Here is a 21,104-nt window from a genome sequence, read left to right on the forward strand (position 1 = left end):
ATGTATTTAAAAACTGAAGAAAGACTAGAAAAGAAGTTAATAAATAGCATGGAGGAGAAGTTTAGCGAGCATGAAGATAGAGAAAAGCGTAAAGCAAATATTATAGTGTATGAAATTGAAGAATCCGATAAAACTGAGTCTAATTTGAGGAAAAAAGATGATTGGGAGAACGTAGCTCAATTTCTTCATGGACTTGATATACAGCATGTGGATAGTAAAATCAGAACTTTCTTCCGTTTAGGCAAACGAGAACCTACTAAAAGACGTCCTATTAAAATAGTTTTCTATGATATAAGAGACAAGGAGCTTATACTTAAGAATGCATGGGATAAAAAAATTAAAGGGGTTAGTAGAGACCGAAGCAAGTTAGATCGTGACCGGTTTAATACGCTGAAAGTCGAGAAAGAGAGAAGAGAGCAAGCTGGTGAGACCAATTTAATGATAAGAAACTACGAGATTGTGAAGGTGCCCTTTCGGACAAGCCCAAACCACAACCCTCAGGTCAAACAATACCAGGCACAACACTAATAACACAAAGAAAATAAACACAGAAAGTAATTATAATTTAGGAAATAATACTTTTAATTTTAATTATCGAAGAAATAACATTATCAACATTGACAGAGATAATCTTTCTTTTTTTTACACTAATTGTGATACATTAACTAACAAAATCGCAGAACTCCGAATAAGAATAAATCAGCTTAAACCGGATATTATAATCTTAAATGAGATATTACCTAAACATTATCTGTATGAAATTGATGAGAACATTTTTAATTTAGAAGGTTATAATTTATTTAGTAAACTGGAACATAGAGGAGTCGCGATCCTAGTAAAAGATACATTGACTGTATTTCAGGTTGACATAGGTGGTTTTGATGAGAATATATTTGTGAATATTAAATTAAATGATATTAATGTTTTAATTGGTTGTGTTTATCGCAGTCCAAGTAGTCACGCGGACAAATTTGAGGATTTAAAAGATATTTTGGTTGCAGCAGACAAGTACAGGGCTGATCATATGATTGTTGCTGGCGATTTTAATTTTAAAGGGATAAACTGGAGTAGCAAAGGGTTATCACAAAATGTGAACCAAAAATTTACCGATTTAATCGATGATTTAATGTGGCATCAACATGTAGACTGTCCGACAAGACATCGTACTGGAGAAGAATCTAATATACTAGATTTAGTACTTTCAAGAGAAGAGTTTGATGTCTGTGATCTTATTAGTAGTGCACCATTGGGAAAGAGTGACCATGTTGTTTTAACCTTTAATCTTGCTTTAAGTTTTATAGAAAAAGAAAATGTCACTCCTACAAGAAATTACTACAAAGCCAACTACGAAGCTATTAGAACTAAAATAAAAGAATCGAAACTAAATATTGATATGTATGAACTTGATGGTGTTTCTATTGCTAATTCTCTCTATTCCCTGTTAGATTTCTGTATTTTACAGTATGTTCCTTTAAGGTCTAAAACTAAAAGGTATAAGAAGCAGTGGATGAACGTCGAAACAGTGTCTATAGTTAAACAGAAACATAAAGCATGGAATAGATATCAGAGTAGAAGAACACCGGAAAGATGGAATGCTTATATTAAAGTTAGAAATGAGACAAATAAGGCAATAAAAAAAGCGAAGAAAAGTTTTGAATGCAAGTTGGCATCCGAGATAAAAGTGAATCCTAAGAGTTTCTGGAAATATTATAAGGAGAAAACTGGCAAAAAGACGGGCATTTCTGCATTAAAAGACGAGAGAGGAGAACTGATTGTAGATGATAGACAAAAAGCTGCACTCTTAAACCAAGCATTTGCAACAGTTTTTACTAAAGAAAATATTTCTGACATTCCCGTGCTTAAACTTAACCTTGATCATGAAGTCGAACCTTTGTATACTGTTGCATTTCCGGAGAATGAAATTCGAAAGCACCTATTAGCATTAGACATTTGTAAGTCTCCAGGACCAGATGGTGTGCACTCTCGACTTTTAAAAGAAACGGCAAATGAAATTAGTCCAATTCTCAGCACTTTATTTTCCAAGCTTTTACATGAGGGAACTATTCCTGAACAATGGAGGCAAGCTAATGTTTCACCAATCTATAAGAAAGGCTGTAAAACTAATCCTCTAAACTATAGGCCAGTGAGTTTAACGTCAATACTATGTAAAACCATGGAGACATTCATCAAGAATGAAATATCGAAACATATGGAAGATAATAAACTATTTTGTAACGAACAACATGGGTTTCGCAAGGGAAGATCCTGCAACACGCAACTGCTTGAGGCCACTGAGAAATGGTCTTCAATGATAGATGAAGGACACTCTGTCGATATCTTGTACTGTGATTTTCAAAAAGCTTTTGACTCTGTTCCACATGAAAGACTTCTCCATAAAATGCATACATATGGTATTCGTGGTGAATTGTTGAAATGGACTAAAATATACTTGTCAAATCGTGTCCAGCGAGTGGTGGTAAATGGCGAAGTTTCGGATTGGATATCGGTCCAGAGTGGTATTCCTCAAGGGAGTGTATATGGTGTAATCTGCTTTACAATATTTATCAACGATCTGCCTCAATTAGTTAAGTCACCTCTTTTTTTGTTTGCTGATGATTCAAAGACATACAAAGCTGTTGATTCAGACATAGATGCTCTTGATTTTCAGGCGGACATTGATAAGATGTATAAATGGTCAGTAAAGTGGCAGTTGCCCTTTAATATTAATAAATGTAAGGTTATGCATCTCGGTAAAAAATCCTTGAACACAACATACTTTATGGGAACAGGTTCAGATAGAATTCAGTTAGGAGTTGTAACTCAGATGAGAGATCTTGGTGTTTTAGTTGATAATAAATTGAATTTTCATGATCATATCGTTGAAGTTGTTAAAAAGGCTAACTCTAGACTTGGTTTAATTAAGAGAACCTTTGAATATTTAGACAGTCATTTAGTGTCTATCCTTTATAAATCAATGGTTAGACCGATTTTAGAATATTCTAGTACGGCTTGTCTTCCTCAGTTTGTTGGTGATTCTATTCTCTTAGAAAAAGTTCAGCAAAGAGCCACAAAACTTGCTGTGGAAATTAAAACTCAACCATATAGTGACCGAATGAAATTTATGAAACTGCCATCATTAGCATTTCGAAGAAAGAGGTCTTGCTGCTTACAGATTTTTAGAATGATACAAAAGTATGATAATGTTAATCCGGGTGTCTTTTTTGAATTAGCACCATCTACTGTAACTAGAGGCCACAATTTTAAAATTAAAAAAGTTCATAGTAAATCGAAACACAGACAGAAATTCTTTTCAATATCTGCAGTAAATGATTGGAATAGTTTGCCATATCATATAGTAAATGCATCCTCTATAAATAATTTTAAAACCCATCTTGAAACACACTGGAAAACCCACAACCTAAAGTTTGAGCCATATAACCAAGATGTTCAAAGAGGGACTCACAAACCTTAACAGGTTTATAGTCTAAAGGTCAAGGTAAATCAAGGTAAAACAACGCGGCCTGAATCTTTTGTACATGCCGCTATTGTGTTATGCTTCTTTGTACAGTGTTATTGTTTCCTTTATATTATCTTTTTAAGAACCTCAGTATAACTTTTTAAATTATACTAAACAAAGTTGAATTTACCTTTCAAGTATGTGTTTCTTCAACAGAAGTGGGTGTAAATACCAACGTCATGGTTTCAGCAGCTGCTAATTTCAATCCTAGAAAATGTTCTATAATAAATGAACAAAACTATTAGGTTATAGGATATATATGTTTATAGAGATTTTGACAGTGAATATAAGATTTATATATACTTGAACCGCAAGTAACCGAACGTCTACAATCATACCACGTTGAAAACACCGGTTCTCGTCCGAACACCGTAGTTAAACAACGTCGGGCCTCGTTAGTACTTGGATGGGAGACCGCCTGGGAATACCTGGTGTCGTAGACCTATGTTTAACTTTTTTAAATTATACTAAACAAAGTTTATTTTACCTTTCAATTATGTTTTTATGACATTAACTATAAGATCTTTCTAAGTTATAATCTTGAACCGCAAGTAACCGAACGTCTACAACCATACCACGTTGAAAACACCGGTTCTCCTCCGAACACCGCAGTTAAACAACGTCGGGCCTGGTTAGTACTTGGATGGGAGACCGCCTGGGAATACCTTGTGTCGTAGACCTATGTTTAACTTTTTTAAATTATACTAAACAATGTTTATTTTACCTTTCAATTATGTTTTTTGACAGTAACTATAAGATCTTTCTCAGTTATAATCTTGAAACGCAAGTAACCGAATGTCTACAACCATACCACGTTGAAAACACCGGTTCTCGTCGGAACACCGCAGTTAAACAACGTCGGGCCTGGTTAGTACTTGGATGGGAGACCGCCTGGGAATACCTGGTGTCGTAGACCTATGTTTAACTTTTTTAAATTATACTAAATAAAGTTTATTTTACCTTTCAATTATATTTTTATGACAGTAACTATAAGATCTTTCTAAGTTATAATCTTGAACCGCAAGTAACCGAACGTCTACAACCATACCACGTTGAAAACACCGGTTCTCCTCCGATAACCGCAGTTAAACAACGTCGGGCCTGGTTAGTACTTGGATGGGAGACCGCCTGGGAATACCTGGTGTCGTAGACCTATGTTTAACTTTTTATAAATTATACTAAACAATGTTTATTTTACCTTTCAATTATGTTTTTTGACAGTAACTATAAGATCTTTCTCAGTTATAATCTTGAACCGCAAGTAAACGAATGTCTACAACCATACCACGTTAAAAACACCGGTTCTCGTCCGAACACCGCAGTTAAACAACGTCGGGCCTCGTTAGTACTTGGATGGGAGAACACCAGGGAATACGTGGTGTCGTAGACCTATGTTTAACTTTTTTAAATTATACTAAATAAAGTTTATTTTACCTTTCAATTATATTTTTATGACAGTAACTATAAGATCTTTCAAAGTTATAATCTTGAACCGCAAGTAACCGAATGTCTACAACCGTACCAGGTTGCCTAGCCTGTGAATATCTGTTGTCGTACACCTGTTTTTATCTTTTTAATAATCCTAAAATATAGTCTCGTTTAAGTGTTTCTATTTTCCAAAAATGTGTTTATACTGTTGATGATAGTATAAGTTAAGTAAATAAATTCAAACTGTAACCGCAATTAATCGAAAGTTTTTCAACTAAACTGCATTGAAAACAACGGTTCTCGTCCGATCACTGAAGTTAAACAAGTTGTTGTTCAAAGACATGTTTGTTGTTGTATGTTGCTGCTGTGGTGACGGTACAAACGTCACTGTACTACGCGGGCGTCCACTTGTGTGCGCGTTTGATTCTTAGCAACAACGCGGCCTGAATCTTTTGTACATGCCGCTATTGTGTTATGCTTCTTTGTACAGTGTTATTGTTTCCTTTATATTATCTTTTTAAGAACCTCAGTATAACTTTTTAAATTATACTAAACAAAGTTGAATTTACCTTTCAAGTATGTGTTTTTTCAACAGAAGTGGGTGTAAATACCAACGTCATGGTTTCAGCAGCTGCTAATTTCAATCCTAGAAAATGTTCTATAATAAATGAACAAAACTATTAGGTTATAGGATATATATGTTTATTGAGATTTTGACAGTGAATATAAGATTTATATATACTTGAACCGCAAGTAACCGAACGTCTACAATCATACCACGTTGAAAACACCGGTTCTCGTCCGAACACCGCAGTTAAACAACGTCGGCCTCGTTAGTACTTGGATGGGAGACCGCCTGGGAATACCTGGTGTCGTAGACCTATGTTTAACTTTTTTAAATTATACTAAAAAAAGTTTATTTTACCTTTCAATTATGTTTTTATGACAGTAACCTATAAGATCTTTCTAAGTTATAATCTTGAACCGCAAGTAACCGAACGTCTACAACCATACCACGTTGAAAACACCGGTTCTCCTCCGAACACCGCAGTTAAACAACGTCGGGCCTGGTTAGTACTTGGATGGGAGACCGCCTGGGAATACCTTGTGTCGTAGACCTATGTTTAACTTTTTTAAATTATACTAAACAATGTTTATTTTACCTTTCAATTATGTTTTTTGACAGTAACTATAAGATCTTTCTCAGTTATAATCTTGAACCGCAAGTAACCGAATGTCTACAACCATACCACGTTGAAAACACCGGTTCTCGTCCGAACACCGCAGTTAAACAACGTCGGGCCTGGTTAGTACTTGGATGGGAGACCGCCTGGGAATACCTGGTGTCGTAGACCTATGTTTAACTTTTTTAAATTATACTAAATAAAGTTTATTTTACCTTTCAATTATATTTTTATGACAGTAACTATAAGATCTTTCTAAGTTATAATCTTGAACCGCAAGTAACCGAACGTCTACAACCATACCACGTTGAAAACACCGGTTCTCCTCCGAACACCGCAGTTAAACAACGTCGGGCCTGGTTAGTACTTGGATGGGAGACCGCCTGGGAATACCTGGTGTCGTAGACCTATGTTTAACTTTTATAAATTATACTAAACAATGTTTATTTTACCTTTCAATTATGTTTTTTGACAGTAACTATAAGATCTTTCTCAGTTATAATCTTGAACCGCAAGTAACCGAATGTCTACAACCGTACCAGGTTGCCTAGCCTGTGAATATCTGTTGTCGTACACCTGTTTTTATCTTTTTAATAATCCTAAAATATAGTCTCGTTTAAGTGTTTCTATTTTCCAAAAATGTGTTTATACTGTTGATGATAGTATAAGTAAATAAATTCAAACTGTAACCGCAATTAATCGAAAGTTTTTCAACTAAACTGCATTGAAAACAACGGTTCTCGTCCGATCACTGAAGTTAAACAAGTTGTTGTTCAAAGACATGTTTGTTGTTGTATGTTGCTGCTGTGGTGACGGTACAAACGTCACTGTACTACGCGGGCGTCCACTTGTGTGCACGTTTGATTCTTAGCAACAACGCGGCCTGAATCTTTTGTACATGCCGCTATTGTGTTATGCTTCTTTGTACAGTGTTATTGTTTCCTTTATATTATCTTTTTAAGAACCTTAGTATAACTTTTTAAATTATACTAAACAAAGTTGAATTTACCTTTCAAGTATGTGTTTCTTCAACAGAAGTGGGTGTAAATACCAACGTCATGGTTTCAGCAGCTGCTAATTTCAATCCTAGAAAATGTTCTATAATAAATGAACAAAACTATTAGGTTATAGGATATATATATTTATAGAGATTTTGACAGTGAATATAAGATGTATATATACTTGAACCGCAAGTAACCGAACGTCTACAACCATACCACGTTGAAAACACCGGTTCTCGTCCGAACACCGCAGTTAAACAACGTCGGGCCTGGTTAGTACTTGGATGGGAGACCGCCTGGGAATACCTGGTGTCGTAGACCTATGTTTAACTTTTTTAAATTATACTAAATAAAGTTTATTTTACCTTTCAATTATATTTTTATGACAGTAACTATAAGATCTTTCTAAGTTATAATCTTGAACCGCAAGTAACCGAACGTCTACAACCATACCACGTTGAAAACACCGGTTCTCGTCCGAACACCGCAGTTAAACAACGTCGGGCCTGGTTAGTACTTGGATGGGAGACCGCCTGGGAATACCTGGTGTCGTAGACCTATGTTTAACTTTTTTAAATTATACTAAACAATGTTTATTTTACCTTTCAATTATGTTTTTTGACAGTAACTATAAGATCTTTCTCAGTTATAATCTTGAACCGCAAGTAACCGAACGTCTACAACCATACCACGTTGAAAACACCGGTTCTCCTCCGAACACCGCAGTTAAACAACGTCGGGCCTGGTTAGTACTTGGATGGTAGACCGCCTGGGAATACCTGGTGTCGTAGACCTATGTTTAACTTTTTTAAATTATACTAAACAATGTTTATTTTACCTTTCAATTATGTTTTTTGACAGTAACAATAAGATCTTTCTCAGTTATAATCTTGAACCGCAAGTAACCGAATGTCTACAACCGGCCGTACCAGGTTGCCTAGCCTGTGAACATCTGTTGTCGTACACCTGTTTTTATCTTTTTAATAATCCTAAAATATAGTCTCGTTTAACTGGTTAGTACTTGGATGGGAGACCGCCTGGGAATACCTGGTGTCGTAGCCCTATGTTTAACTTTTTTAAATTATACTAAATAAAGTTTATTTTACCTTTCAATTATATTTTTATGACAGTAACTATAAGATCTTTCAAAGTTATAATCTTGAACCGCAAGTAACCGAATGTCTACAACCGTACCAGGTTGCCTAGCCTGTGAATATCTGTTGTCGTACACCTGTTTTTATCTTTATAATAATCCTAAAATATAGTCTCGTTTAAGTGTTTCTATTTTCCAAAAATGTGTTTATACTGTTGATGATAGTATAAGTAAATAAATTCAAACTGTAACCGCAATTAATCGAAAGTTTTTCAACTAAACTGCATTGAAAACAACGGTTCTCGTCCGATCACTGAAGTTAAACAAGTTGTTGTTCAAAGACATGTTTGTTGTTGTATGTTGCTGCTGTGGTGACGGTACAAACGTCACTGTACTACGCGGGCGTCCACTTGTGTGCGCGTTTGATTCTTAGCAACAACGCGGCCTGAATCTTTTGTACATGCCGCTATTGTGTTATGCTTCTTTGTACAGTGTTATTGTTTCCTTTATATTATCTTTTTAAGAACCTCAGTATAACTTTTTAAATTATACTAAACAAAGTTGAATTTACCTTTCAAGTATGTGTTTCTTCAACAGAAGTGGGTGTAAATACCAACGTCATGGTTTCAGCAGCTGCTAATTTCAATCCTAGAAAATGTTCTATAATAAATGAACAAAACTATTAGGTTATAGGATATATATGTTTATATAGATTTTGACAGTGAATATAAGATTTATATATACTTGAACCGCAAGTAACCGAACGTCTAGAATCATACCACGTTGAAAACACCGGTTCTCGTCCGAACACCGCAGTTAAACAACGTCGGCCTCGTTAGTACTTGGATGGGAGACCGCCTGGGAATACCTGGTGTCGTAGACCTATGTTTAACTTTTTTAAATTATACTAAACAAAGTTTATTTTACCTTTCAATTATGTTTTTATGACAGTAACCTATAAGATCTTTCTAAGTTATAATCTTGAACCGCAAGTAACCGAACGTCTACAACCATACCACGTTGAAAACACCGGTTCTCCTCCGAACACCGCAGTTAAACAACGTCTGGCCTGGTTAGTACTTGGATGGGAGACCGCCTGGGAATACCTTGTGTCGTAGACCTATGTTTAACTTTTTTAAATTATACTAAACAATGTTTATTTTACCTTTCAATTATGTTTTTTGACAGTAACTATAAGATCTTTCTCAGTTATAATCTTGAACCGCAAGTAACCGAATGTCTACAACCATACCACGTTGAAAACACCGGTTCTCGTCCGAACACCGCAGTTAAACAACGTCGGGCCTGGTTAGTACTTGGATGGGAGACCGCCTGGGAATACCTGGTGTCGTAGACCTATGTTTAACTTTTTTAAATTATACTAAATAAAGTTTATTTTACCTTTCAATTATATTTTTATGACAGTAACTATAAGATCTTTCTAAGTTATAATCTTAAACCGCAAGTAACCGAACGTCTACAACCATACCACGTTGAAAACACCGGTTCTCCACCGAACACCGCAGTTAAACAACGTCGGGCCTGGTTAGTACTTGGATGGGAGACCGCCTGGGAATACCTGGTGTCGTAGACCTATGTTTAACTTTTTATAAATTATACTAAACAATGTTTATTTTACCTTTCAATTATGTTTTTTGACAGTAACTATAAGATCTTTCTCAGTTATAATCTTGAACCGCAAGTAAACGAATGTCTACAACCATACCACGTTGAAAACACCGGTTCTCGTCCGAACACCGCAGTTAAACAACGTCGGGCCTCGTTAGTACTTGGATGGGAGAACACCAGGGAATACGTGGTGTCGTAGACCTATGTTTAACTTTTTTAAATTATACTAAATAAAGTTTATTTTACCTTTCAATTATATTTTTATGACAGTAACTATAAGATCTTTCAAAGTTATAATCTTGAACCGCAAGTAACCGAATGTCTACAACCGTACCAGGTTGCCTAGCCTGTGAATATCTGTTGTCGTACACCTGTTTTTATCTTTATAATAATCCTAAAATATAGTCTCGTTTAAGTGTTTCTATTTTCCAAAAATGTGTTTATACTGTTGATGATAGTATAAGTAAATAAATTCAAACTGTAACCGCAATTAATCGAAAGTTTTTCAACTAAACTGCATTGAAAACAACGGTTCTCGTCCGATCACTGAAGTTAAACAAGTTGTTGTTCAAAGACATGTTTGTTGTTGTATGTTGCTGCTGTGGTGACGGTACAAACGTCACTGTACTACGCGGGCGTCCACTTGTGTGCGCGTTTGATTCTTAGCAACAACGCGGCCTGAATCTTTTGTACATGCCGCTATTGTGTTATGCTTCTTTGTACAGTGTTATTGTTTCCTTTATATTATCTTTTTAAGAACCTCAGTATAACTTTTTAAATTATACTAAACAAAGTTGAATTTACCTTTCAAGTATGTGTTTCTTCAACAGAAGTGGGTGTAAATACCAACGTCATGGTTTCAGCAGCTGCTAATTTCAATCCTAGAAAATGTTCTATAATAAATGAACAAAACTATTAGGTTATAGGATATATATGTTTATATAGATTTTGACAGTGAATATAAGATTTATATATACTTGAACCGCAAGTAACCGAACGTCTAGAATCATACCAAGTTGAAAACACCGGTTCTCGTCCGAACACCGCAGTTAAACAACGTCGGCCTCGTTAGTACTTGGATGGGAGACCGCCTGGGAATACCTGGTGTCGTAGACCTATGTTTAACTTTTTTAAATTATACTAAACAAAGTTTATTTTACCTTTCAATTATGTTTTTATGACAGTAACCTATAAGATCTTTCTAAGTTATAATCTTGAACCACAAGTAACCGAACGTCTACAACCATACCACGTTGAAAACACCGGTTCTCCTCCGAACACCGCAGTTAAACAACGTCTGGCCTGGTTAGTACTTGGATGGGAGACCGCCTGGGAATACCTTGTGTCGTAGACCTATGTTTAACTTTTTTAAATTATACTAAACAATGTTTATTTTACCTTTCAATTATGTTTTTTGACAGTAACTATAAGATCTTTCTCAGTTATAATCTTGAACCGCAAGTAACCGAATGTCTACAACCATACCACGTTGAAAACACCGGTTCTCGTCCGAACACCGCAGTTAAACAACGTCGGGCCTGGTTAGTACTTGGATGGGAGACCGCCTGGGAATACCTGGTGTCGTAGACCTATGTTTAACTTTTTTAAATTATACTAAATAAAGTTTATTTTACCTTTCAATTATATTTTTATGACAGTAACTATAAGATCTTTCTAAGTTATAATCTTAAACCGCAAGTAACCGAACGTCTACAACCATACCACGTTGAAAACACCGGTTCTCCACCGAACACCGCAGTTAAACAACGTCGGGCCTGGTTAGTACTTGGATGGGAGACCGCCTGGGAATACCTGGTGTCGTAGACCTATGTTTAACTTTTTATAAATTATACTAAACAATGTTTATTTTACCTTTCAATTATGTTTTTTGACAGTAACTATAAGATCTTTCTCAGTTATAATCTTGAACCGCAAGTAAACGAATGTCTACAACCATACCACGTTGAAAACACCGGTTCTCGTCCGAACACCGCAGTTAAACAACGTCGGGCCTCGTTAGTACTTGGATGGGAGAACACCAGGGAATACGTGGTGTCGTAGACCTATGTTTAACTTTTTTAAATTATACTAAATAAAGTTTATTTTACCTTTCAATTATATTTTTATGACAGTAACTATAAGATCTTTCAAAGTTATAATCTTGAACCGCAAGTAACCGAATGTCTACAACCGTACCAGGTTGCCTAGCCTGTGAATATCTGTTGTCGTACACCTGTTTTTATCTTTTTAATAATCCTAAAATATAGTCTCGTTTAAGTGTTTCTATTTTCCAAAAATGTGTTTATACTGTTGATGATAGTATAAGTTAAGTAAATAAATTCAAACTGTAACCGCAATTAATCGAAAGTTTTTCAACTAAACTGCATTGAAAACAACGGTTCTCGTCCGATCACTGAAGTTAAACAAGTTGTTGTTCAAAGACATGTTTGTTGTTGTATGTTGCTGCTGTGGTGACGGTACAAACGTCACTGTACTACGCGGGCGTCCACTTGTGTGCGCGTTTGATTCTTAGCAACAACGCGGCCTGAATCTTTTGTACATGCCGCTATTGTGTTATGCTTCTTTGTACTGTGTTATTGTTTCCTTTATATTATCTTTTTAAGAACCTCAGTATAACTTTTTAAATTATACTAAACAAAGTTGAATTTACCTTTCAAGTATGTGTTTCTTCAACAGAAGTGGGTGTAAATACCAACGTCATGGTTTCAGCAGCTGCTAATTTCAATCCTAGAAAATGTTCTATAATAAATGAACAAAACTATTAGGTTATAGGATATATATGTTTATAGAGATTTTGACAGTGAATATAAGATTTATATATACTTGAACCGCAAGTAACCGAACGTCTACAATCATACCACGTTGAAAATACCGGTTCTCGTCCGAACACCGCAGTTAAACAACGTCGGGCCTCGTTAGTACTTGGATGGGAGACCGCCTGGGAATACCTGGTGTCGTAGACCTATGTTTAACTTTTTTAAATTATACTAAACAAAGTTTATTTTACCTCTCAATTATGTTTTTATGACAGTAACTATAAGATCTTTCTAAGTTATAATCTTGAACCGCAAGTAACCGAACGTCTACAACCATACCACGTTGAAAACACCGGTTCTCCTCCGAATACCGCAGTTAAACAACGTCGGGCCTGGTTAGTACTTGGATGGGAGACCGCCTGGGAATACCTTGTGTCGTAGACCTATGTTTAACTTTTTTAAATTATACTAAACAATGTTTATTTTACCTTTCAATTATGTTTTTTGACAGTAACTATAAGATCTTTCTCAGTTATAATCTTGAACCGCAAGTAACCGAATGTCTACAACCATACCACGTTGAAAACACCGGTTCTCGTCCGAACACCGCAGTTAAACAACGTCGGGCCTGGTTAGTACTTGGATGGGAGACCGCCTGGGAATACCTGGTGTCGTAGACCTATGTTTAACTTTTTTACATTATACTAAACAATGTTTATTTTACCTTTCAATTATGTTTTTTGACAGTAACTATAAGATCTTTCTCAGTTATAATCTTGAACCGCAAGTAACCGAATGTCTACAACCATACCACGTTGAAAACACCGGTTCTCGTACGTCCGAACACCACAGTTAAACAACGTCGGGCCTGGTTAGTACTTGGATGGGAGACCGCCTGGGAATACCTGGTGTCGTAGACCTATGTTTAACTTTTTAAATTATACTAAACAATGTTTATTTTACCTTTCAATTATGTTTTTATGACAGTAACTATAAGATCTTTCTAAGTTATAATCTTGAACCGCAAGTAACCGAACGTCTACAACCATACTACGTTGAAAACACCGGTTCTCGTCCGAACACCGCAGTTAAACAATGTCGGGCCTGGTTAGTACTTGGATGGAAGACCGCCTGGGAATACCTGGTGTCGTAGACCTATGTTTAACTTTTTTCAATTATACTAAACAAAGTTTATTTTACCTTTCAATTATGTTTTTATGACAGTAACTATAAGATCTTTCTAAGTTATAATCTTGAACCGCAAGTAACCGAACGTCTACAACCATACCACGTTGAAAACACCGGTTCTCGTCCGAACACCGCAGTTAAACAACGTCGGGCCTGGTTAGTACTTGGATGGGAGACCGCCTGGGAATACCTGGTGTCGTAGACCTATGTTTAACTTTTTTAAATTATACTAAACAAAGTTTATTTTACCTTTCAATTATGTTTTTATGACAGTAACTATAAGATCTTTCTAAGTTATAATCTTGAACCGCAAGTAACCGAACGTCTACAACCATACCACGTTGAAAACACCGGTTCTCGTCCGAACACCGCAGTTAAACAACGTCGGGCCTGGTTAGTACTTGGATGGGAGACCGCCTGGGAATACCTGGTTTCGTAGACCTATGTTTAACTTTTTTAAATTATACTAAACAATGTTTATTATACCTTTCAATTATGTTTTTATGACAGTAACTATAAGATCTTTCTAAGTTATAATCTTGAACCGCAAGTAACCGAACGTCTACAACCATACCACGTTGAAAACACCGGTTCTCCTCCGAACACCGCAGTTAAACAACGTCGGGCCTGGTTAGTACTTGGATGGGAGACCGCCTGGGAATACCTTGTGTCGTAGACCTATGTTTAACTTTTTTAAATTATACTAAACAATGTTTATTTTACCTTTCAATTATGTTTTTTGACAGTAACTATAAGATCTTTCTCAGTTATAATCTTGAACCGCAAGTAACCGAATGTCTACAACCATACCACGTTGAAAACACCGGTTCTCGTCCGAACACCGCAGTTAAACAACGTCGGGCCTGGTTAGTACTTGGATGGGAGACCGCCTGGGAATACCTGGTGTCGTAGACCTATGTTTAACTTTTTTAAATTATACTAAACAAAGTTTATTTTACCTTTCAATTATGTTTTTATGACAGTAACTATAAGATCTTTCTCAGTTATAATCTTGAACCGCAAGTAAACGAACGTCTACAACCATACCACGTTGAAAACACCGGTTCTCGTTCGAACTCGTTAAACAACGTCGGGCCTGGTTAGTACTTGGATGGGAGACCGCCTGGGAATACCTGGTGTCGTAGACCTATGTTTAACTTTTTTAAATTATACTAAACAAAGTTTATTTTACCTTTCAATTATGTTTTTATGACAGTAACTATAAGATCTTTCTCAGTTATAATCTTGAACCGCAAGTAACCGAACGTCTACAACCATACCACGTTGAAAACGCCGGTTCTCGTCCGAACACCGCAGTTAAACAACGTCGGGCCTGGTTAGTACTTGGATGGGAGACCGCCTGGGAATACCTGGTGTCGTAGACCTATGTGTAACTTTTTTAAACTATACTAAATAAAGTTTATTTTACCTTTCAATTATATTTTTATGACAGTAACTATAAGATCTTTCTAAGTTATAATCTTGAACCGCAAGTAACCGAATGTCTACAACCGTACCAGGTTGCCTAGCCTGTGAATATCTGTTGTCGTATACCTGTTTTTATCTTTTTAATAATCCTAAAATATAGTCTCGTTTAAGTGTTTCGATTTTCCAAAAATGTGTTTATACTGTTGATGATAGTATAAGTAAAAAAATTCAAACTGTAACCGCAATTAATCGAAAGTTTTTCAACTAAACTGCATTGAAAACAACGGTTCTCGTCCGATCACTGAAGTTAAACAAGTTGTTGTTCAAAGACATGTTTGTTGTTGTATGTTGCTGCTGTGGTGACGGTACAAACGTCACTGTACTACGCGGGCGTCCACTTGTGTGCGCGTTTGATTCTTAGCAACAAAGCGGCCTGAATCTTTTGTACATGCCGCTAATGTGTTATGCTTCATTGTACAGTGTTATTGTTTCCTTTATATTATCTTTTTAAGAACCTCAGTATAACTTTTTAAATTATACTAAACAAAGTTGAATTTACCTTTCAAGTATGTGTTTCTTCAACAGAAGTGGGTGTAAATATCAACGTCATGGTTTCAGCAGCTGCTAATTTCAATCCTAGAAAATGTTCTATAATAAATGAACAAAAGTATTAGGTTATAGGTTATATGTGTTTATAGAGATTTTGACAGTGAATATAAGATTTATATATACTTTGAACCGCAAGTAACCGAACGTCTACAACCATACCATGTTGAAAATACCGGTTCTCGTCCGAACACCGCAGTTAAACAACGTCGGGCCTCGTTAGTACTTGGATGGGAGACCGCCTGGGAATACCTGGTGTCGTAGACCTATGTTTAACTTTTTTAAATTATACTAAACAAAGTTTATTTTACCTTTCAATTATGTTTTTATGACAGTAACTATAAGATATTTCTAAGTTATAATCTTGAACCGCAAGTAACCGAACGTCTACAACCATACCACGTTGAAAACACCGGTTCTCGTCCGAACACCGCAGTTAAACAACGTCGGGCCTCGTTAGTACTTGGATGGGAGACCGCCTGGGAATACCTGGTGTCGTAGACCTATGTTTAACTTTTTTAAATTATACTAAACAATGTTTATTTTACCTTTCAATTATGTTTTTTGACAGTAACTATAAGATCTTTCTAAGTTATAATCTTGAACCGCAAGTAACCGAACGTCTACAACCATACCACGTTGAAAACACCGGTTCTCGTCCGAACACCGCAGTTAAACAACGTCGGGCCTGGTTAGTACTTGGATGGGAGACCGCCTGGGAATACCTGGTGTCGTAGACCTATGTTTAACTTTTTTAAATTATACTAAACAATGTTTATTTTACCTTTCAATTATGTTTTTTGACAGTAACTATAAGATCTTTCTCAGTTATAATCTTGAACCGCAAGTAACCGAATGTCTACAACCATACCACGTTGAAAACACCGGTTCTCGTCCGAACACCGCAGTTAAACAACGTTGGGCCTGGTTAGTACTTGGATGGGAGACCGCCTGGGAATACCTGGTGTCGTAGACCTATGTTGAACTTTTTTAAATTATACTAAACAATGTTTATTTTACCTTTCAATTATGTTTTTATGACAGTAACTATAAGATCTTTCAAAGTTATAATCTTGAACCGCAAGTAACCGAATGTCTACAACCATACCACGTTGAAAACACCGGTTCTCGTCGGAACACCGCAGTTAAACAACGTCGGGCCTGGTTAGTACTTGGATGTGAGACCGCCTGGGAATACCTGGTGTCATAGACCTATGTTTAACTTTTTTAAATTATACTAAATAAAGTTTATTTTACCTTTCAATTATATTTTTATGACAGTAACTATAAGATCTTTCAAAGTTATAACCTTGAACCGCAAGTAACCGAATGTCTACAACCGTACCAGGTTGCCTAGCCTGTGAATATCTGTTGTCGTACACCTGTTTTTATCTTTTTAATAATCCTAAAATATAGTCTCGTTTAAGTGTTTCTATTTTCCAAAAATGTGTTTATACTGTTGATGATAGTATAAGTAAATAAATTCAAACTGTAACCGCAATTAATCGAAAGTTTTTCAACTAAACTGCATTGAAAACAACGGTTCTCGTCCGATCACTGAAGTTAAACAAGTTGTTGTTCAAAGACATGTTTGTTGTTGTATGTTGCTGCTGTGGTGACGGTACAAACGTCACTGTACTACGCGGGCGTCCACTTGTGTGCGCGTTTGATTCTTAGCAACAAAGCGGCCTGAATCTTTTGTACATGCCGCTATTGTGTTATGCTTCTTTGTACAGTGTTATTGTTTCTTTTATATTATCTTTTTAAGAACCTCAGTATAACTTTTTAAATTATACTAAACAAAGTTGAATTTACCTTTCAAGTATGTGTTTCTTCAACAGAAGTGGGTGTAAATACCAACGTCATGGTTTCAGCAGCTGCTAATTTCAATCCTAGAAAATGTTCTATAATAAATGAACAAAACTATTAGGTTATAGGATATATATGTTTATAGAGATTTTGACAGTGAATATAAGATTTATATATACTTGAACCGCAAGTAACCGAACGTCTACAATCATACCACGTTGAAAACACCGGTTCTCGTCCGAACACCGCAGTTAAACAACGTCGGGCCTCGTTAGTACTTGGATGGGAGACCGCCTGGGAATACCTGGTGTCGTAGACCTATGTTTAACTTTTTTAAATTATACTAAACAAAGTTTATTTTACCTTTCAATTATGTTTTTATGACAGTAACTATAAGATCTTTCTAAGTTATAATCTTGAACCGCAAGTAACCGAACGTCTACAACCATACCACGTTGAAAACACCGGTTCTCCTCCGAACACCGCAGTTAAACAACGTCGGGCCTGGTTAGTACTTGGATGGGAGACCGCCTGGGAATACCTGGTGTCGTAGACCTATGTTTAACTTTTTTAAATTATACTAAACAATGTTTATTTTACCTTTCAATTATGTTTTTTGACAGTAACTATAAGATCTTTCTCAGTTATAATCTTGAACCGCAAGTAACCGAATTTCTACAACCATACCACGTTGAAAACACCGGTTCTCGTCGGAACACCGCAGTTAAACAACGTCGGGCCTGGTTAGTACTTGGATGGGAGACCGCCTGGGAATACCTGGTGTCGTAGACCTATGTTTAACTTTTTTAAATTATACTAAATAAAGTTTATTTTACCTTTCAATTATATTTTTATGACAGTAACTATAAGATCTTTCAAAGTTATAACCTTGAACCGCAAGTAACCGAATGTCTACAACCGTACCAGGTTGCCTAGCCTGTGAATATCTGTTGTCGTACACCTGTTTTTATCTTTTTAATAATCCTAAAATATAGTCTCGTTTAAGTGTTTCTATTTTCCAAAAATGTGTTTATACTGTTGATGATAGTATAAGTAAATAAATTCAAACTGTAACCGCAATTAATCGAAAGTTTTTCAACTAAACTGCATTGAAAACAACGGTTCTCGTCCGATCACTGAAGTTAAACAAGTTGTTGTTCAAAGACATGTTTGTTGTTGTATGTTGCTGCTGTGGTGACGGTACAAACGTCACTGTACTACGCGGGCGTCCACTTGTGTGCGCGTTTGATTCTTAGCAACAAAGCGGCCTGAATCTTTTGTACATGCCGCTATTGTGTTATGCTTCTTTGTACAGTGTTATTGTTTCTTTTATATTATCTTTTTAAGAACCTCAGTATAACTTTTTAAATTATACTAAACAAAGTTGAATTTACCTTTCAAGTATGTGTTTCTTCAACAGAAGTGGGTGTAAATACCAACGTCATGGTTTCAGCAGCTGCTAATTTCAATCCTAGAAAATGTTCTATAATAAATGAACAAAACTATTAGGTTATAGGATATATATGTTTATAGAGATTTTGACAGTGAATATAAGATTTATATATACTTGAACCGCAAGTAACCGAACGTCTACAATCATACCACGTTGAAAACACCGGTTCTCGTCCGAACACCGCAGTTAAACAACGTCGGGCCTGGTTAGTACTTGGATGGGAGACCGCCTGGGAATACCTGGTGTCGTAGACCTATGTTTAACTTTTTTAAATTATACTAAACAATGTTTATTTTACCTTTCAATTATGTTTTTTGACAGTAACTATAAGATCTTTCTCAGTTATAATCTTGAACCGCAAGTAACCGAATTTCTACAACCATACCACGTTGAAAACACCGGTTCTCGTCCGAACACCGCAGTTAAACAACGTTGGGCCTGGTTAGTACTTGGATGGGAGACCGCCTGGGAATACCTGGTGTCGTAGACCTATGTTGAACTTTTTTAAATTATACTAAACAATGTTTATTTTACCTTTCAATTATGTTTTTATGACAGTAACTATAAGATCTTTCAAAGTTATAATCTTGAACCGCAAGTAACCGAATGTCTACAACCATACCACGTTGAAAACACCGGTTCTCGTCGGAACACCGCAGTTAAACAACGTCGGGCCTGGTTAGTACTTGGATGGGAGACCGCCTGGGAATACCTGGTGTCGTAGACCTATGTTTAACTTTTTTAAATTATACTAAATAAAGTTTATTTTACCTTTCAATTATATTTTTATGACAGTAACTATAAGATCTTTCAAAGTTATAACCTTGAACCGCAAGTAACCGAATGTCTACAACCGTACCAGGTTGCCTAGCCTGTGAATATCTGTTGTCGTACACCTGTTTTTATCTTTTTAATAATTCTAAAATATAGTCTCGTTTAAGTGTTTCTATTTTCCAAAAATGTGTTTATACTGTTGATGATAGTATAAGTAAATAAATTCAAACTGTAACCGCAATTAATCGAAAGTTTTTCAACTAAACTGCATTGAAAACAACGGTTCTCGTCCGATCACTGAAGTTAAACAAGTTGTTGTTCAAAGACATGTTTGTTGTTGTATGTTGCTGCTGTGGTGACGGTACAAACGTCACTGTACTACGCGGGCGTCCACTTGTGTGCGCGTTTGATTCTTAGCAACAAAGCGGCCTGAATCTTTTGTACATGCCGCTATTGTGTTATGCTTCTTTGTACAGTGTTATTGTTTCTTTTATATTATCTTTTTAAGAACCTCAGTATAACTTTTTAAATTATACTAAACAAAGTTGAATTTACCTTTCAAGTATGTGTTTCTTCAACAGAAGTGGGTGTAAATACCAACGTCATGGTTTCAGCAGCTGCTAATTTCAATCCTAGAAAATGTTCTATAATAAATGAACAAAACTATTAGGTTATAGGATATATATGTTTATAGAGATTTTGACAGTGAATATAAGATTTATATATACTTGAACCGCAAGTAACCGAACGTCTACAATCATACCACGTTGAAAACACCGGTTCTCGTCCGAACACCGCAGTTAAACAACGTCGGGCCTCGTTAGTACTTGGATGGGAGACCGCCTGGGAATACCTGGTGTCGTAGACCTATGTTTAACTTTTTTAAATTATACTAAACAAAGTTTATTTTACCTTTCAATTATGTTTTTATGACAGTAACTATAAGATCTTTCTAAGTTATAATCTTGAACCGCAAGTAACCGAACGTCTACAACCATACCACGTTGAAAACACCGGTTCTCCTCCGAACACCGCAGTTAAACAACGTCGGGCCTGGTTAGTACTTGGATGGGAGACCGCCTGGGAATACCTGGTGTCGTAGACCTATGTTTAACTTTTTTAAATTATACTAAACAATGTTTATTTTACCTTTCAATTATGTTTTTTGACAGTAACTATAAGATCTTTCTCAGTTATAATCTTGAACCGCAAGTAAC

General features: G+C 36.0%; 43 non-coding genes and 3 pseudogenes across 43 annotated transcripts; all 46 read left to right on the forward strand.

Annotated features, from left to right (window-relative positions):
- Positions 1 to 3,841: 3,841 nt before the first annotated feature.
- On the forward strand, positions 3,842 to 3,960 carry LOC140052893 (5S ribosomal RNA). The gene has a single exon (XR_011845805.1). It is a non-coding gene; the product is annotated as a 5S ribosomal RNA (ribosomal RNA).
- A 118-nt stretch (positions 3,961 to 4,078) lies between these two features.
- Positions 4,079 to 4,197, forward strand: LOC140052858 (5S ribosomal RNA). Its single transcript, XR_011845772.1, has one exon. It is a non-coding gene; the product is annotated as a 5S ribosomal RNA (ribosomal RNA).
- A 117-nt stretch (positions 4,198 to 4,314) lies between these two features.
- On the forward strand, positions 4,315 to 4,433 carry LOC140053507 (5S ribosomal RNA). Its single transcript, XR_011846367.1, has one exon. It is a non-coding gene; the product is annotated as a 5S ribosomal RNA (ribosomal RNA).
- Positions 4,434 to 4,551: 118 nt separating this feature from the next.
- Positions 4,552 to 4,670, forward strand: LOC140052884 (5S ribosomal RNA). The gene has a single exon (XR_011845797.1). It is a non-coding gene; the product is annotated as a 5S ribosomal RNA (ribosomal RNA).
- A 118-nt stretch (positions 4,671 to 4,788) lies between these two features.
- On the forward strand, positions 4,789 to 4,907 carry LOC140053045 (5S ribosomal RNA). The gene has a single exon (XR_011845950.1). It is a non-coding gene; the product is annotated as a 5S ribosomal RNA (ribosomal RNA).
- An 801-nt stretch (positions 4,908 to 5,708) lies between these two features.
- LOC140053056 (5S ribosomal RNA) lies at positions 5,709 to 5,826 on the forward strand. The gene has a single exon (XR_011845960.1). It is a non-coding gene; the product is annotated as a 5S ribosomal RNA (ribosomal RNA).
- Positions 5,827 to 5,945: 119 nt separating this feature from the next.
- On the forward strand, positions 5,946 to 6,064 carry LOC140052859 (5S ribosomal RNA). Its single transcript, XR_011845773.1, has one exon. It is a non-coding gene; the product is annotated as a 5S ribosomal RNA (ribosomal RNA).
- Positions 6,065 to 6,181: 117 nt separating this feature from the next.
- Positions 6,182 to 6,300, forward strand: LOC140053120 (5S ribosomal RNA). The gene has a single exon (XR_011845983.1). It is a non-coding gene; the product is annotated as a 5S ribosomal RNA (ribosomal RNA).
- Positions 6,301 to 6,418: 118 nt separating this feature from the next.
- Positions 6,419 to 6,537, forward strand: LOC140053445 (5S ribosomal RNA). The gene has a single exon (XR_011846304.1). It is a non-coding gene; the product is annotated as a 5S ribosomal RNA (ribosomal RNA).
- Positions 6,538 to 7,332: 795 nt separating this feature from the next.
- LOC140053122 (5S ribosomal RNA) lies at positions 7,333 to 7,451 on the forward strand. Its single transcript, XR_011845984.1, has one exon. It is a non-coding gene; the product is annotated as a 5S ribosomal RNA (ribosomal RNA).
- Positions 7,452 to 7,569: 118 nt separating this feature from the next.
- LOC140053123 (5S ribosomal RNA) lies at positions 7,570 to 7,688 on the forward strand. The gene has a single exon (XR_011845985.1). It is a non-coding gene; the product is annotated as a 5S ribosomal RNA (ribosomal RNA).
- A 117-nt stretch (positions 7,689 to 7,805) lies between these two features.
- LOC140052798 (5S ribosomal RNA) lies at positions 7,806 to 7,924 on the forward strand. Its single transcript, XR_011845713.1, has one exon. It is a non-coding gene; the product is annotated as a 5S ribosomal RNA (ribosomal RNA).
- A 1,064-nt stretch (positions 7,925 to 8,988) lies between these two features.
- Positions 8,989 to 9,106, forward strand: LOC140053062 (5S ribosomal RNA; annotated as a pseudogene).
- A 119-nt stretch (positions 9,107 to 9,225) lies between these two features.
- Positions 9,226 to 9,344, forward strand: LOC140053025 (5S ribosomal RNA). The gene has a single exon (XR_011845930.1). It is a non-coding gene; the product is annotated as a 5S ribosomal RNA (ribosomal RNA).
- A 117-nt stretch (positions 9,345 to 9,461) lies between these two features.
- LOC140053124 (5S ribosomal RNA) lies at positions 9,462 to 9,580 on the forward strand. Its single transcript, XR_011845986.1, has one exon. It is a non-coding gene; the product is annotated as a 5S ribosomal RNA (ribosomal RNA).
- Positions 9,581 to 9,698: 118 nt separating this feature from the next.
- Positions 9,699 to 9,817, forward strand: LOC140052812 (5S ribosomal RNA). The gene has a single exon (XR_011845727.1). It is a non-coding gene; the product is annotated as a 5S ribosomal RNA (ribosomal RNA).
- A 118-nt stretch (positions 9,818 to 9,935) lies between these two features.
- LOC140052988 (5S ribosomal RNA) lies at positions 9,936 to 10,054 on the forward strand. Its single transcript, XR_011845896.1, has one exon. It is a non-coding gene; the product is annotated as a 5S ribosomal RNA (ribosomal RNA).
- A 796-nt stretch (positions 10,055 to 10,850) lies between these two features.
- Positions 10,851 to 10,968, forward strand: LOC140053077 (5S ribosomal RNA; annotated as a pseudogene).
- Positions 10,969 to 11,087: 119 nt separating this feature from the next.
- LOC140053027 (5S ribosomal RNA) lies at positions 11,088 to 11,206 on the forward strand. Its single transcript, XR_011845932.1, has one exon. It is a non-coding gene; the product is annotated as a 5S ribosomal RNA (ribosomal RNA).
- A 117-nt stretch (positions 11,207 to 11,323) lies between these two features.
- LOC140053125 (5S ribosomal RNA) lies at positions 11,324 to 11,442 on the forward strand. Its single transcript, XR_011845987.1, has one exon. It is a non-coding gene; the product is annotated as a 5S ribosomal RNA (ribosomal RNA).
- Positions 11,443 to 11,560: 118 nt separating this feature from the next.
- On the forward strand, positions 11,561 to 11,679 carry LOC140052814 (5S ribosomal RNA). Its single transcript, XR_011845728.1, has one exon. It is a non-coding gene; the product is annotated as a 5S ribosomal RNA (ribosomal RNA).
- A 118-nt stretch (positions 11,680 to 11,797) lies between these two features.
- LOC140052989 (5S ribosomal RNA) lies at positions 11,798 to 11,916 on the forward strand. Its single transcript, XR_011845897.1, has one exon. It is a non-coding gene; the product is annotated as a 5S ribosomal RNA (ribosomal RNA).
- Positions 11,917 to 12,717: 801 nt separating this feature from the next.
- LOC140052971 (5S ribosomal RNA) lies at positions 12,718 to 12,836 on the forward strand. The gene has a single exon (XR_011845881.1). It is a non-coding gene; the product is annotated as a 5S ribosomal RNA (ribosomal RNA).
- A 118-nt stretch (positions 12,837 to 12,954) lies between these two features.
- Positions 12,955 to 13,073, forward strand: LOC140053004 (5S ribosomal RNA). The gene has a single exon (XR_011845910.1). It is a non-coding gene; the product is annotated as a 5S ribosomal RNA (ribosomal RNA).
- Positions 13,074 to 13,190: 117 nt separating this feature from the next.
- On the forward strand, positions 13,191 to 13,309 carry LOC140053126 (5S ribosomal RNA). Its single transcript, XR_011845988.1, has one exon. It is a non-coding gene; the product is annotated as a 5S ribosomal RNA (ribosomal RNA).
- Positions 13,310 to 13,426: 117 nt separating this feature from the next.
- Positions 13,427 to 13,549, forward strand: LOC140052999 (5S ribosomal RNA). Its single transcript, XR_011845907.1, has one exon. It is a non-coding gene; the product is annotated as a 5S ribosomal RNA (ribosomal RNA).
- A 117-nt stretch (positions 13,550 to 13,666) lies between these two features.
- On the forward strand, positions 13,667 to 13,785 carry LOC140052869 (5S ribosomal RNA). The gene has a single exon (XR_011845783.1). It is a non-coding gene; the product is annotated as a 5S ribosomal RNA (ribosomal RNA).
- A 118-nt stretch (positions 13,786 to 13,903) lies between these two features.
- Positions 13,904 to 14,022, forward strand: LOC140053127 (5S ribosomal RNA). Its single transcript, XR_011845989.1, has one exon. It is a non-coding gene; the product is annotated as a 5S ribosomal RNA (ribosomal RNA).
- A 118-nt stretch (positions 14,023 to 14,140) lies between these two features.
- On the forward strand, positions 14,141 to 14,259 carry LOC140052753 (5S ribosomal RNA). Its single transcript, XR_011845670.1, has one exon. It is a non-coding gene; the product is annotated as a 5S ribosomal RNA (ribosomal RNA).
- A 118-nt stretch (positions 14,260 to 14,377) lies between these two features.
- Positions 14,378 to 14,496, forward strand: LOC140052860 (5S ribosomal RNA). The gene has a single exon (XR_011845774.1). It is a non-coding gene; the product is annotated as a 5S ribosomal RNA (ribosomal RNA).
- A 117-nt stretch (positions 14,497 to 14,613) lies between these two features.
- Positions 14,614 to 14,732, forward strand: LOC140053129 (5S ribosomal RNA). Its single transcript, XR_011845991.1, has one exon. It is a non-coding gene; the product is annotated as a 5S ribosomal RNA (ribosomal RNA).
- A 118-nt stretch (positions 14,733 to 14,850) lies between these two features.
- On the forward strand, positions 14,851 to 14,965 carry LOC140053079 (5S ribosomal RNA; annotated as a pseudogene).
- A 118-nt stretch (positions 14,966 to 15,083) lies between these two features.
- LOC140053403 (5S ribosomal RNA) lies at positions 15,084 to 15,202 on the forward strand. Its single transcript, XR_011846264.1, has one exon. It is a non-coding gene; the product is annotated as a 5S ribosomal RNA (ribosomal RNA).
- Positions 15,203 to 15,999: 797 nt separating this feature from the next.
- Positions 16,000 to 16,118, forward strand: LOC140053009 (5S ribosomal RNA). The gene has a single exon (XR_011845915.1). It is a non-coding gene; the product is annotated as a 5S ribosomal RNA (ribosomal RNA).
- Positions 16,119 to 16,236: 118 nt separating this feature from the next.
- On the forward strand, positions 16,237 to 16,355 carry LOC140052830 (5S ribosomal RNA). Its single transcript, XR_011845745.1, has one exon. It is a non-coding gene; the product is annotated as a 5S ribosomal RNA (ribosomal RNA).
- A 117-nt stretch (positions 16,356 to 16,472) lies between these two features.
- On the forward strand, positions 16,473 to 16,591 carry LOC140053130 (5S ribosomal RNA). Its single transcript, XR_011845992.1, has one exon. It is a non-coding gene; the product is annotated as a 5S ribosomal RNA (ribosomal RNA).
- Positions 16,592 to 16,708: 117 nt separating this feature from the next.
- Positions 16,709 to 16,827, forward strand: LOC140052916 (5S ribosomal RNA). Its single transcript, XR_011845827.1, has one exon. It is a non-coding gene; the product is annotated as a 5S ribosomal RNA (ribosomal RNA).
- A 118-nt stretch (positions 16,828 to 16,945) lies between these two features.
- LOC140053016 (5S ribosomal RNA) lies at positions 16,946 to 17,064 on the forward strand. The gene has a single exon (XR_011845922.1). It is a non-coding gene; the product is annotated as a 5S ribosomal RNA (ribosomal RNA).
- Positions 17,065 to 17,860: 796 nt separating this feature from the next.
- LOC140052881 (5S ribosomal RNA) lies at positions 17,861 to 17,979 on the forward strand. Its single transcript, XR_011845794.1, has one exon. It is a non-coding gene; the product is annotated as a 5S ribosomal RNA (ribosomal RNA).
- Positions 17,980 to 18,097: 118 nt separating this feature from the next.
- LOC140053447 (5S ribosomal RNA) lies at positions 18,098 to 18,216 on the forward strand. The gene has a single exon (XR_011846306.1). It is a non-coding gene; the product is annotated as a 5S ribosomal RNA (ribosomal RNA).
- A 117-nt stretch (positions 18,217 to 18,333) lies between these two features.
- On the forward strand, positions 18,334 to 18,452 carry LOC140052765 (5S ribosomal RNA). Its single transcript, XR_011845682.1, has one exon. It is a non-coding gene; the product is annotated as a 5S ribosomal RNA (ribosomal RNA).
- A 796-nt stretch (positions 18,453 to 19,248) lies between these two features.
- Positions 19,249 to 19,367, forward strand: LOC140053366 (5S ribosomal RNA). The gene has a single exon (XR_011846227.1). It is a non-coding gene; the product is annotated as a 5S ribosomal RNA (ribosomal RNA).
- A 117-nt stretch (positions 19,368 to 19,484) lies between these two features.
- Positions 19,485 to 19,603, forward strand: LOC140053394 (5S ribosomal RNA). Its single transcript, XR_011846255.1, has one exon. It is a non-coding gene; the product is annotated as a 5S ribosomal RNA (ribosomal RNA).
- Positions 19,604 to 19,721: 118 nt separating this feature from the next.
- LOC140053508 (5S ribosomal RNA) lies at positions 19,722 to 19,840 on the forward strand. Its single transcript, XR_011846368.1, has one exon. It is a non-coding gene; the product is annotated as a 5S ribosomal RNA (ribosomal RNA).
- Positions 19,841 to 20,636: 796 nt separating this feature from the next.
- LOC140052882 (5S ribosomal RNA) lies at positions 20,637 to 20,755 on the forward strand. Its single transcript, XR_011845795.1, has one exon. It is a non-coding gene; the product is annotated as a 5S ribosomal RNA (ribosomal RNA).
- Positions 20,756 to 20,873: 118 nt separating this feature from the next.
- Positions 20,874 to 20,992, forward strand: LOC140053448 (5S ribosomal RNA). The gene has a single exon (XR_011846307.1). It is a non-coding gene; the product is annotated as a 5S ribosomal RNA (ribosomal RNA).
- Positions 20,993 to 21,104: the final 112 nt, after the last annotated feature.

This window comes from Antedon mediterranea, chromosome 6 (genome assembly GCF_964355755.1).
Source record: "Antedon mediterranea chromosome 6, ecAntMedi1.1, whole genome shotgun sequence".
NCBI lineage: Eukaryota > Metazoa > Echinodermata > Crinoidea > Comatulida > Antedonidae > Antedon > Antedon mediterranea.